Raw genomic sequence first — 14,138 nt, 5'->3', positions numbered from 1 at the left:
TAAAAAATAAAAAACACAGTTAAAAACCTGAATGTGTCAACAGATACAATTCTATTAAAACTTGTTATTATCACTAGCAAAAAGCATCATCTTTAAAAATGGCTTTTTTTCCTTTTGCTTGATTTCCTGCTATACTTAAATTGCACACATGGCAAGTTGGTTACACAAGCTGAAATTCATTTAGTGAAATAAAACAAATCCTTATTGAGATCACAGGTGGATATGTAACAATGGGATTTTTTGTTTCTGAAAAAAGACACCCAGCAATAGTTTGATTTTTTATAAAAGAAAAGAACCATAAATATACGGTAGTATTCAGTGGTGGGTTTCAAAAAATTTTTGAACCTACTCTGTGGGTGTGGCCTCCTTTGTGGGAGTGGCTTGCCGGCCATGTGACCTGGTGGGAGTGGCTTGCCGGCCATGTGCTTTCTTTCTCCCCCTCTCCCTCTCTCTCTCTCTTTCTCTTTCCTTCCTTTTGTCTCTCTGTCCCTCCTTTTTCCTTTTTTTCTTTCATCTCTCTCTCACTTTTTCTTTCTTTTTTCTTTTTTATTTCTTTCTTCCTTCCTTTCTCTTTCTCTTTCTGTGTGAGTCTGTCTGTCTGTCTGTGTGTCTGTCTGTCTGTCTGTCTGTCAGTGGTGGGTTTCAAAAAATTTTGGAACCTCTTCTGTAGGTGTGGCCTGCTTTCCGGGTCCACTGGTGGAACCTCTTCTAACCGGTTTGGTAGATTTGACGAACCGGTTCTACCGAACTGGTGCGAACTGGTAGGAACCCACCTCTGTGTAGTATTCTTTTGGATATTTAGATTGCCTCACACATATAATATTGCATTTTCAACAATGCCGTGAAGCTAAACTTGTGTTATTTTCCAGGATTTCAGAAATGGTTCTAACGGCTATTATTTTGCTTTTTTATTTCTATGGTAATTACTATTTTTTTTTTTTTAGACCTTACAGAGTCACTTAGGTGAGATGGGTGGCACTATAAACTGAATAAATAAATAAGCAAAGTTCTCAGTGCTTTTAATCTTACATCATATGAGTGCTGTGGCAGTAGAGCATAAAAAAACCTCACTCATAAATAGATATAGCCTGGAAATAAATTATTCTGAAGCTTATTATGTAACCCAAAATTATTTTGATTCCTATTTCTTGGTAGATTCCACATATTTCCCAACTAAAAAAACCTTTGAAACCACTCACCCAGCAACTGAGAAAGAAATAACACCTACTATGAGAACTGTGGAAATGTCCTATAGAACTACAACATCATCTAAGACTACCCATTCAATAACCCAGAAGGAAGAAACGCCAGGCTTGGCAACCACTTCTCAAGAAGCTGTAGAAGAGTCAAAAACACCTGCTTCTACTTCTGTGATTGGTACTATCATTAGTAACCCAAGTATTACTTAAAATAGTGAGATAGTATATAAATTTGATAAATAAACAAAGAACTGTGGATGACGTAAAATAGTGATAGTGTCTTGAATGATTGGGAGCCAAATTAATTAAGCTAAATTAGTCCAAAAGCAATAGGACAAAGTGGTTTGGTCAAAGAAAATGAACAAGCTTTGAATTTGAAAACAAATAGGTATATGTAGGAAGCGCACATACATTGAAAAGAAGAGGAAGTGAAAGAGCATGGTTGGGTTTCTTTCACAGCATTATTTTTATCCCTATACATCTACGATAACAAACAAGTTCTTCTTAAGAAATAAGAGGCTTTTATTATATGTGGGACTTTCATTCTTATAATAGCAATAAATATTGTAACAATAAACCTATTGTGCTTCCAGCTGATCACAAGTTTGCTTTCCACCCATGTGAGCAAAACAGAACAGCAGAGGTAATTCCTCTCTATTTAGTAATAAAGAATTCTAGAAATTAGATATCTGAGATGAAAGTCCAATCTGCATTTGTTTTCATTTCAAGAAAAATCTCTGAGACTGGTGAATGGAAAAGACAAACGTCGTGGTCGCGTTGAGGTCTTTTACAATGGAAGCTGGGGAACAATTTGTGATGATGGCTGGGACAGGAATGACACACAAGTTGTGTGTAGGCAGCTTGCCTGTGGAAAGGCCCTTCAAGCCCTACCTAATGCCACATTTGGGGAAAGAACTGGCAGCATCTTCCTGGATCAGGTCCAGTGCAAGGGGGACGAATCCTCTCTTGAAGAATGCACGCATAAACCTTGAGGCGTTCATGACTGTCACCACAAGGAAGATGCTGGGGTCATTTGCTCAATTACTTTTAAACTGCATCAAGTTTTGTGGTGTTTTACATGGTTTATGTTATCCAGATACAATAAACAATAATTTAAAAATCAGGTGTTGTTGCAATGTGACTGTTACTAGGTAAAATATTATCATTAGGAACCAAAGTTTGTCTTCATTCAGCTAGAGTAGGGGATCTAGAATTGGATTGCCCAGGATCCTAAATATGCTATTATGTGTAAAACTTTCAGACAACATTCAGTTCAAAAATGCATTTATTATTGAATATAAAAAGATTTAAGGACTGGGCCTTGTTACGCAGCTTTCTATAAGTTGTTATATTATCTTTCAGTAAATTTGTTTAATTTGTATAAGAGCCGAGGTGGCGCAGTGGTTAAATGCAGCACTGCAGGCTACTTCAGCTGACTGCAGTTCTGCAGTTCGGCTGTTCAAATCTCACCGGCTCAAGGTTGACTCAGCCTTCCAACCTTCCAAGGTGGGTGAAATGAGGACCCGGATTGTTGGGGGCAATATGCTGACTCTGTAAACCGCTTAGAGAGGGCTGAAAGCCCTATGAAGCGGTATATGTCTAACTGCTATTGCTATTGCTATTATTTAAGGTTTTTAAAATTTTTAACAACCACAGGACAAAGATGGAGGTAACAGACTCAACTGCAGTCACTAAATGTGAACTACCTTAATCTCAATATTAAAAGGCAATAGACATCACTACTAATGCGTTCTTTATTTTAGTTTAGTTTATTGTGTCAAACAGAATACTAAAACATTATAAAAGAAATAATGATAATAATAATAGCAATATAATATAACCTCCTAATTAATTAACATCAGTATGTTGTCGTCTTCACCCAGACTGAAGTTATTTCTTCTATTTTCAGGTCCTGCTGTCACCACATCACAACCTGGTAGATATTTGTTTCAATTCCTATTATTATGTAAAAGCAAATCTTGCATCTTCAGTTAAGAGGAAATGATAAGTAAATAACTAAATTGGGTACTTACAATTTGTTTGTAATTAACCAGTAGAGATTGGCTCCTGAATGATTGGAAGCCAAATTAATTAGGCTATAAAGTGGTTTAGAGCTGAGGTGGCGCAGTGGTTAGGGTGCAGTACTGCAGGCCACTTCAGCTGACTGCTATCTGCAGTTCGGCGGTTCAAATCTCACCGGCTCAATGTTGACTCAGCCTTCCATCCTTCCGAGGTGGGTGAAATGAGGACCCAGACTGTGGGGGCGATATGCTGACTCTGTAAACCGCTTAGAGAGGGCTGAAAGCCCTATGAAGCGGTATATAAGTCTAACTGCTATTGCTATTGCTAGTTAAAGAGAATGAACAAGGAATGAAATTATAAACAAATATATGTAGGAAAAGAAAATGGATTGAGAGGAAGTTTAAAATTAGGAGAATGGTTGTTGTTTTTCCCACTATTATTTTTTTTATCTCTACACGTACATGATAAACAAAGAACTTCTGTAAAACTTTCAGAGTCATATAACTATTTTTTTTTGTTTTTCTCAGCCATTTCTACATCCTCTGCTAAGCTGACTACTCAGGGAATAAGAGGTATTTATTATATGTGGGACTTTCATTCTTATAACCGTAATAACTATTATAACAATAAACCTACAGCACTTCCAGCTGATTATGAGTGGTGCAAAAGAGAACAGCAGAGGTGATTCTTCTCTATTTAGTAATAAAGAATTCTAGAAATTAGATGGCAGCATCTTCCTGGATCAGGTCCAGTGCAAGGTGGACGAATCCTCTCTTGAAGAATGCTCCCATAAACCTCGGGGCGTTCATGACTGTCGCCACAAGGAATATGCTGGGGTGGTTTGCTCAGGTACTTATAAACTGCATCAAGTGTTGTCAGTGACGTGCGGTGAGGTTTATGGCCAGTGAGGCAAGCAGGCAAAAGCCGCCCTATGTCTGCCGCCCTATGTCTGCCAGTGTTGGGGCTTGCCGGCGCGGCAGCATAGCTTTAAAGTCCCGGCGCCATGCCGGCCTTAGAGCGGGACACGTTCCGCTCTATGGTGGGCACGGCGGCAGGGCTTTAAAATATAAAAAATAAAGTACCAGCCCGCGCGCCAGCAGAGGCGGGTAAAACACACATACAAATTACTTATAATAATACAAATTACAATTACTTACAAATTACAATAATTTTGAATTCCTCCCCTCTCCCTCCAACCCACAAACCTTTTCCAGCTGTTTCACAGAAGATTTCAACTCTTCTCTTGTCTGCCATGATGAAAATGTAAAAAAGGTAAAAAGAAAAAGGCAAGAGCTGCTGAAGTAAGGCTGGATTAGCTGTTGCCAGAGTTTCCAATGGATGACTCTGCTTAACTTTTTAAAAAAAGCCTCTAAAAAGTGCCCTCTACAGGAGGAGGCAAGAGAACCATGTGCCTCATCTACATAAGGAATTTTTTACCTTTTAACCCTTGCTTAACTCTGCTCGAGTGATCATAAAGATAGACTAAATGAGGCACTAAGCAGAGTCATCCACTGTGACTCTGGCAGCAACTAGCTCAGCCTTTTTCCTTTTATTTTTTTTTTCTTTTCATGATGACAGTGGTGAGGCCCTGCCTCCCCTGACTCCCCTGACTGCACGTCACTGAGTGTTGTGATGTTTTACTTGGTTTACAGCATGCAAACACAGTGAACAGTAATTTAAAAATCAGGTGTTGATGTAATGTGACTGTTGCCAGGTAGAATATTATCATTAGAAACCGAAGTTTGTCTTTATTCAGTTATTGTAGGTGTTCTAGAATTAGATCGCAAAAGATCCTAATTGCTATTATCTGTAAAGCTTTCAGACAACTTTCATTCAGTACAAAAAATGCATTTATTATTGAACATACAAGATTTAAGGTATTGCTGCGTATTGCTATGCAGGTTTCAATAAGTTATTATTGAATTATTATTTGCAATGCGCTCTACATGGGGCAGCCCTTGAAGAGCATTCGGAGACTTCAGCTGGTCCAGAATGCAGCCGCGCGAGCAATTGTGGGTGCACCCCGGTACACCGACGTCACACCTATCCTCCGCGAGCTGCACGGGCTGCCTATTGGTCTTCTGATACACTTCAAGGTTCTAGTCGTCACTTATAAAGCCCTTCATGGTATTGGACCTGGGTACCGAGGTTGGACCTAGAGCCGAGGTGGACCTAGAGCCGAGGTGGCGCAGTGGGTAGAGTGCAGCACTGCAGGCCACTTCAGCTGACTGCTAGATCAGCAGTTCAGCAGTTCAAATCTCACCGGCTCAGGGTTGACTCAGCCTTCCATCCTTCCGAAGTGGGTAAAATGTGGACCCGGATTGTTGTTGGGGGCAATATGCTGACTCTGTAAACCGCTTAGAGAGGGCTGAAAGTCCTATGAAGCGGTATATAAGTCTAACTGCTATTGCTATTGCTACTTGAGAGACCACCTGCTGCCAATTACCTCCAATAGACCCATTAGATCCCACAGATTAGGCCTCCTCCGAATTCCATCTACTGGCCAATGCCGTTTGGCTATTACCCGGAGGAGGGCCTTCTCTGTGGCTGCTCCGGCCCTCTGGAACGAGCTCCCCGTGGAGATTCGGACTATCACCACCCTTCAGGCTTTCCTCAAAGCCCTTAAAACCTGGCTGTTCTGACAGGCCTGGGGCTGATGAGTTTCCCGCCCCCGCTCGAACTGTGTGGTTGTTGACTGTTTTTAAATCGTTGTAGTTGTTTGTCTGTTGTCTTTCCTCCATGTTTGTATTCCCCCCCCCCTTACTTGGTTTGTGAGCCGCCCTGAGTCCCTCTGGGAATAAGGCGGCATAGAAATGCAATAAATCAAATCAAATCAAATTATACTACCTTTAAGTAAATTTGTTTAAGGTTCTTAACACATTTAACAACCTCAGGGCTTAATGGAGGTAACAGACTCCATTGCAGTCACTAAATGTGGACTACCTTAGTCTCAATATTAAAAGGCAATAGGCATCACTACCAATACTTTGTCAGGTTTGCTAGACACTTTTTTATTTTATTTTATTTTATTGTGAAACTGTATAGTAAAAAAAATTAAAGGAAATAATGAAAATAACAATGGCAATATAATATAACTTCCTAATTCATCAACATCCATATGCTGTCTTCTTCACCCAGACCGAAGTTATTTCTTCTACTTTCAGGTCCTGCTATCACCACACCACCACCTGGTAGGTATTTGCTTAAATTTCTATTGTTATTTAAAAGCAAATCTTGCATCCTAATTTAAGAGAAAATGATAAGCAAATAATTAAATTGGTGACTATTGCGTGTGGCTAATTAGTAGTGATTGGGTTCTGAATGATTGGAAGCCAAATTAATTAGGCCATAATGTGGTTTGGTCAAAGAGAATGAACAACGATTGAACATGTCTGTTCCTGGCAGAATATTAACATCAGAAAGCTAAATTATGTTAGCATCTAACCAGGACGTCTTGAATTGATCCTTTTTGCTATTCTGTGTAAAACTGTGAGACAGTCTTCACTAAAAATGTGCTTCAGTAGAAAAAAGTGCATTTGTTATTGAACTTAGAAAGAATGTGAGAATTTGTTCCTGTTATGCAGGTTACGGTAACTTATTACATTATCTTTAAGGAAATTTTATTAAAGTACTCCATATATTTAATAACTACAGTGCTTAATAATGTTAATTGAGTTATACCTATAATCTCAATATAAAAGAGAACAAGGATCAGTTCCAACACTTTAAACCAGGTTTGGAGTACTTGTTTTTATTTTATTTTATTATATCAAACTAAAGAAGAGTAAAAATATAAAAGAAATGATGATAATAAATTATCATTAATGTAACCTTCTAATTCATCAACATAAGTATGTTGTCATCTTCATCCAGACCAAAGTTATTTCTTCTAATTTCAGGTTTTGCTGTCACCACACCAACACCTGGTAGGTATTTTCTGAAATTTCTATGGTTTCTTAAAACCAAATCTTGCATCATAATCTCAGGGGAAATAAAGCCAGGAAAGTCTTTAGCGGCAAATAGAGAGAAAAAACATTCATCCAACTTTCTTTTTTTTCTGTTCATGAAAGCAATGTGTGAAATAAAATTAGTCTTTAAGATACGTATGTACGATGAAGACTGCAGTTTTGCTTTTCAGCAAGTCATTGAATAATATATGGATTTAAAAGAAGAATAACTGCCAGTTGTTATTTGATTTAAATGAGTTGAAAGATAAAATGAAAGCATTGAATATTTTGCTCTGGAAAGGGTGATGAAAAGTGAATGAATGAATGAATAATGATTTGGTGATTATGGGGTACTTAAAAATTGTTTTTGGTTAACCAGTAGGGATTGGGTCCTGATTGATTGGGAGCTGAATTATTTAGGCTATTAAGTGATTTTATCAAAAAGGAAGACTTTTTTTCCTCCGCAACATTATTTTTATCTCTATACACCTTTGTTTACAAAGACGTTGTGGCATGTTTCTGAAACATAACTATACAATTTATTTTTCTCAGACCTTTCTAGAACCTCTGCAGATCTGATTACACAGAAAATAAAAGGTATTTATTATATGCTGAAGTGAACTTGCATTCTTATAATAATAAATATTGTAATGAATATTGTAAACCAACAGCACTTCCAGATGATAGCAATGATTGCTTGCAGGCTGATTCCAAATGGTTCCTTTATTGTACCACATCTCAAATAACAAGTTCATGTGGACTAGATCTGTGGAGATCCAGGTTCAGGTCCACCATGAGAATTTCTAGGATACATTTGAGCCAATCATTCTCTCAGCTTAACCTAATTAACAAGGTTCGTGTGTAGATAAAATTAAGGAGTGCTCCTTATTCAGGTTCTTGTGGAGATGGTTTATAAATCTAACAAGGATTTTTTTTTTTTACTTTATCTGCCATGGAGCAATTAATATGTAAGTCAATCCAGTGTTTGAACTCTCAAGCTCATGATGTGCTTGATAATGTTTGTGAAAATATGATAGCAAGACGGACTGACTGACTGACTGAATAAATTGGTGACAATGGGATACTTAAAAAATGGTTTTGGTTGACCAATAAGGCTTGGGTCTCCTGAAAAATTGGGAACCAAATGTATTAGGCTATAATGTGGTCTTGTCAAAGAGAATGAACAAGGATTGAATTTGTAAACAACTATATGTAGGAAAAGAAAATTGATTGAGAGGAAGTTTAAAACCAAGAGCATGTCTGCTATTTTCCCATTATTTTTATCTCTATAAAGAACTTCTGGCCAGGTTTCTGAAACATATAACCATAAAATGTATTGTTTTTCTCAGCGCTTACTACAGCCTCCACAGACCTGACTACGCAGCAAGTAAGAGGTATGTATTATATGCTGAAATGGATTTGGATTCTTATAATAGCAATAAACAACATATGAATAAACCTACAGCACTTCCAGCTGATCAGAAGGAGTAGAAAAGAGAAGAGTAGAGATGCGTCCTCTCTATTTAGTATACAAATTCTAGAAATTAGATATCTGAGCAAAAGTCCAATCTGCATTTGTTTTCTTTTCAAGAAAAATCTCTGAGACTGGTGGATGGAGAAGTCAAATGCCGTGGTCGCGTTGAGGTCTTTTACAATGGAAACTGGGGAACAATTTGTGATGATGGCTGGGACATGAATAGCGCGCGGGTTGTGTGTAAGCAGCTTGCCTGTGGAGAGGCCCTTCAAGCCTTACCTAGTGCCGCATTTGGGGAAGGAACCGGCAGCATCTTCCTGGATCAGCTGAAGTGCGAAGGGAACGAATCTTCTCTTGAAGAATGCGCGCATAAACCTTGGGGCGTTCATAACTGTCTCCACAAGGAAGATGCTGGGGTGGTTTGCTCAGGTAATCTAAAATGCTAAATTTTCAAATGAGGTTATACTTGGTTTACATTATCCAAACACAGTAAAAAAAATAAGAGTCAATGCAATATGACTATTGTCAGATATTATATTATCCTCAGGAAGCAATTACCTCCAATAGACCGATTAGATCCCACAGATTAGGCCTCCTCCGAATTCCATCCGCCGGCCAATGCCGACTGCCGACTACCCGGAGGAGGGCCTTCTCTGTGGCTGCTCCGACCCTCTGGAACGAGCTCCCCGTGGAGATTCGAACTTTCACCACCCTCCAGGCCTTCCGCAAAGCCCTTAAAACCTGGCTGTTCCGACAGGCCTGGGGCTAAAGAGCTTTGCCCCCCTTCTCAAATGGTATGGTTGTTGTGTGTTTTTTAAATTTTGTATTGTTATGTTCGTCTTTTTATCCCCCTGTCTGTACCCCCTTCCCTGACTGAATTGTGAGCCGCCCTGAGTCCCCTTCGGGGAAAAGGGCGGCATATAAATGTAATAAATCCAATCCAATCCAATCCAAGCTAATGTATCTCATCATCTAACTTTTGTCATTTGCTCAGGTAATCTAAATTGCTCAATTTTCAATTGTTTTGCTTGGTTTATTTTACCCAAATACAGTAAAAGAATAATATGAAAATCAGATGTGAATGCAATGTGACTGTTCCCAGGAAAAAAACTGATATATTAGAAAGCCAAAGTATGTCATCATTCAACTAGGTGGTCCTAAATGGGATTGCAAAGGCTCTTACTTTCTATTACGTGTAAAACTTTCAGACAATCTTTATTCAGTATAAACAAATTGCATTTATTATTGAACATACAAAGATTTAAGGATTGGGTCTTGCTATACAGGTTTCTGAAAGTTATTAGATTAGGCTTAAGTAAATTTGTTTAAGGTGTTTAGCATGCATAGCACAATGATATACTTCGGAGATTCAATTGCAGTCACTAAGTGAGGACTACATGTAATCTCAATAATAAAAGGCAACAAGCATCAGTTCCAATGCTTTAAGCCAGGTTTGCAATACCCTATATTATTATTCTTTATTATATTAAACTAAAGAAGAGTAAAAATTTGAAAGAAAGAATGATGATAATAATAATAATGGCAATGTCATGTAATGTTCTAATTCGTCACCCTCACCATGTTGTCGTCTTAACCCAGACCAAAGTTATTTCTTCCATTTTCAGGTCCTGTTGTCACAACACCACAACCTGGTAGGTATTTTCTGAAATTTCTATTGTTATTTAAAACCAAATCTTGCGTCATAATTTCAGGGGAAATAGAGCCAGTGTAATCTTTAGCAGCAAAGAGAGAGATAAGATTCATTTTTCTTCTCTTTCTGTTCACTGAAAGTGAACAGTGGTTATGCAGAAGCAGGGGTGGTTAAAGTGGTTATGCAGAAGCAGGGCAAAATGCAGCTTGCCAAGTCCAGGTCAGATTTGAAAGAGCCACTCTATGTGGCCCTGTAAGAATAGCCTATAATGGTTTCCATCATCAACATCAGTATCCTGTCATCTTCACCCAGACCAAGGTTATTTTTTCTATTTCAGGGCCTGCTGTCACCACACCACCACCTGGTAGGTATTTGCTTAAATTTCTATGGTTACTTAGAACCAAATCTTGCATCATAACTTAAGGAGAAATAGAGTGAGTAAAGTCTTTACCAGCACACAAAGAAATCAGATTCATTTAACTTTCTTATCTTTCTTATCTTTCAGACAATCTTTATTCAGTATAAACAAATTGCATTTATTATTGAACATACAAGGATTTAAGAATTGGGTCTTGCTATACAGGTTTCTGAAAGTTATTAGATTAGGCTTAAGTAAATTTGTTTAAGGTGTTTAGCATGCATAGCACAATGATACAGTTTGGAGATTCAATTGCAGTCACTAAGTGAGGACTACATGTAATCTCAATAATAAAAGGCAACAAGCATCAGTTCCAATGCTTTAAGCCAGGTTTGCAATACCCTATATTATTATTCTTTATTATATTAAACTAAAGAAGAGTAAAAATTTGAAAGAAAGAATGATGATAATAATAATGGCAATGTCATGTAATGTTCTAATTCGTCACCATCACCATGTTGCCATCTTAACCCAGACCAAAGTTATTTCTTCCATTTTCAGGTCCTGTTGTCACAACACCACAACCTGGTAGGTATTTTCTGAAATTTCTATTGTTATTTAAAACCAAATCTTGTGTCATAATTTCAGGGGAAATAGAGCCAGTGTAATCTTTAGCAGCAAAGAGAGAGATAAGATTCATTTTTGTTCTCTTTCTGTTCACTGAAAGCACTGTTTACGAAATAAAATTAGCCTTTATGCTAGGCGTGTACTGTAAAGCATGGAGTTCTATTTTTCAGCAGATCATTGAGAAATGTATAAATTTATGAAAGAATGATAAATACAGGACTGTTTGCAGGGACCGTTAAGTGTGCATGAGGTGCCTCAGGGATGCATTGCGCTTCCGCCACCCCCTGACATTCCCGCGTGATCTGCTTCTGACCCTTTTGTTCCCCAAAGCCATCTTCATCCCTCACAATCAGAGATGGGTTGCTCCCGGTTTGGCCTGGTTTGGCTGAACCAAGTAGTGGCGGCGGCAGGAGGCTCTGCCCACCGCCCAGACGCTTCTGTGCATGCGCAGAAGCTTCTGCACATGCGCAGAAGCATTGTGTGAGCATGCAAGCAAGCACAAGCGAACCAGTAGTAAACCGGTTAGAAACCCACCACTGCTCACAATCCCTTGTTTCTTTCTGAAGATCTGCAGAACTCAGGATGTGAGGGAAGAGAAGTACTGCAGGCCATTTTCCTTCTTACATTCTATGTAGGCCGTTCTTATGGGGCCACAAGGAGGAGCCCGTATGAAACCTGACCTGGACTCAGCAAAGCAGCATTTCCCCCTCCCTTTGCATGGTCTCTTAAACTCTTAACCCTTCATGGTCTGTTCACCATCACAGCTGAGTCCTGTTTCTTTTTTTAAGAGCCGAGGTGGCGCAGTGGTTAGGGTGCAGTACTGCAGGCCACTTCAGCTGACTGCTATCTGCAGTTCGGCGGTTCAAATCTCACCGGCTCAAGGTTGACTCAGCCTTCCATCTTTCCGAGGTGGGTGAAATGAGGACCCAGACTGTGGAGGCGATATGCTGACTCTGTAAACCGCTTAGAGAGGGCTGAAAGCCCTACGAAGCGGTATATAAGTCTAACTGCTATTGCTATTCTCCAGCTTCGGTTTAAAATGTGCTTTTTCACCCAGGCAATATTTGGAATTGCAAAGCAAAAACTTTGCCTCGTTATGCTGTGGTGATTTAAAGTGGTTATGCAGAAGCAGGGCAAAATGCAGCTTGCCAAGTCCAGGTCAGATTTGAAAGAGCCACTCTATGTGGCCCTGTAGGAATAGCCTATAATGGTTTCCATCATCAACATCAGTATCTTGTCATCTTCACCCAGACCAAGGTTATTTTTTCTATTTTCAGGGCCTGCTGTCACCACACCACCACCTGGTAGGTATTTGCGTAAATTTCTAAGGTTACTTAGAACCAAATCTTGCATCATAATTTAAGGAGAAATAGAGTGAGTAAAGTCTTTACCAGCACATAAAGAAATCAGATTCATTTAACTTTCTTATCTTTCTTATCTTTCAGACAATCTTTATTCAGTATAAACAAATTGCATTTATTATTGAACATACAAAGATTTAAGGATTGGGTCTTGCTATACAGGTTTCTGAAAGTTATTAGATTATGCTTAAGTAAATTTGTTTAAGGTGTTTAGCATGCATAGCACAATGATATAGTTCGGAGATTCAATTGCAGTCACTAAGTGAGGACTACATGTAATCTCAATAATAAAAGGCAACAAGCATCAGTTCCAATGCTTTAAGCCAGGTTTGCAATACCCTATATTATTATTCTTTATTATATTAAACTAAAGAAGAGTAAAAATTTGAAAGAAAGAATGATGATGATAATAATAATGGCAATGTCATGTAATGTTCTAATTCATCACCATCACCATTTTGCCATCTTAACCCAGACCAAAGTTATTTCTTCCATTTTCAGGTCCTGTTGTCACAACACCACAACCTGGTAGGTATTTTCTGAAATTTCTATTGTTATTTAAAACCAAATCTTGCGTCATAATTTCAGGGGAAATAGAGCCAATGTAATCTTTAGCAGCAAAGAGAGAGATAAGATTCATTTTTCTTCTCTTTCTGTTCACTGAAAGTGAACAGTGGTTATGCAGAAGCAGGGGTGGTTAAAGTGGTTATGCAGAAGCAGGGCAAAATGCAGCTTGCCAAGTCCAGGTCAGATTTGAAAGAGCCACTCTATGTGGCCCTGTAAGAATAGCTTATAATGGTTTCCATCATCAACATCAGTATCTTGTCATCTTCACCCAGACCAAGGTTACTTTTTCTATTTTCAGGGCCTGCTGTCACCACACCACCACCTGGTAGGTATTTGCTTAAATTTCTATGGTTACTTAGAACCAAATCTTGCATCATAATTTAAGGAGAAATAGAGTGAGTAAAGTCTTTACCAGCACACAAAGAAATCAGATTCATTTAACTTTCTTATCTTTCTGTTCACTGAAAGCACAGTTCATGAAATGAAATGAGTCTTTTTTTTATAAAAAGTTTTATTAGTTTTATTACAGAAAAAAACACAAAAAGAAAAGCATCATCTTTCATTACATCTTGTAGAAAGCGTATAGCAATAGCAGTAGCAGTTCGACTTATATCCCGCTTCATAGGGCTTTCAGCCCTCTCTAAGCGGTTTACAGAGTCAGCATATCGCCCCCACAGTCTGGGTCCTCATTTCACCCACCTCGGAAGGATGGAAGGCTGAGTCAACCTTGAGCCGGTGAGATTTGAACTGCCGAACTGCAGATAGCAGTCAGCTGAAGTGGCCTGCAGTACTGCACTCTACCCACTGCACCACCTCAGCTCTCCATTGGTCACAAGTACATTTCATGTGTTCTTTCCACAATCACATATATTCCATTCAGTTTAAGTTGTATACATTAAAAATTTATATATTTTACTATCACCATATCACAA

The sequence above is a fragment of the Thamnophis elegans genome, chromosome 10, assembly GCF_009769535.1.
Source record: "Thamnophis elegans isolate rThaEle1 chromosome 10, rThaEle1.pri, whole genome shotgun sequence".
In the NCBI taxonomy this organism is placed as follows: Eukaryota; Metazoa; Chordata; class Lepidosauria; order Squamata; family Colubridae; genus Thamnophis; species Thamnophis elegans.
Note: the sequence above shows the minus strand (reverse complement) of the source record.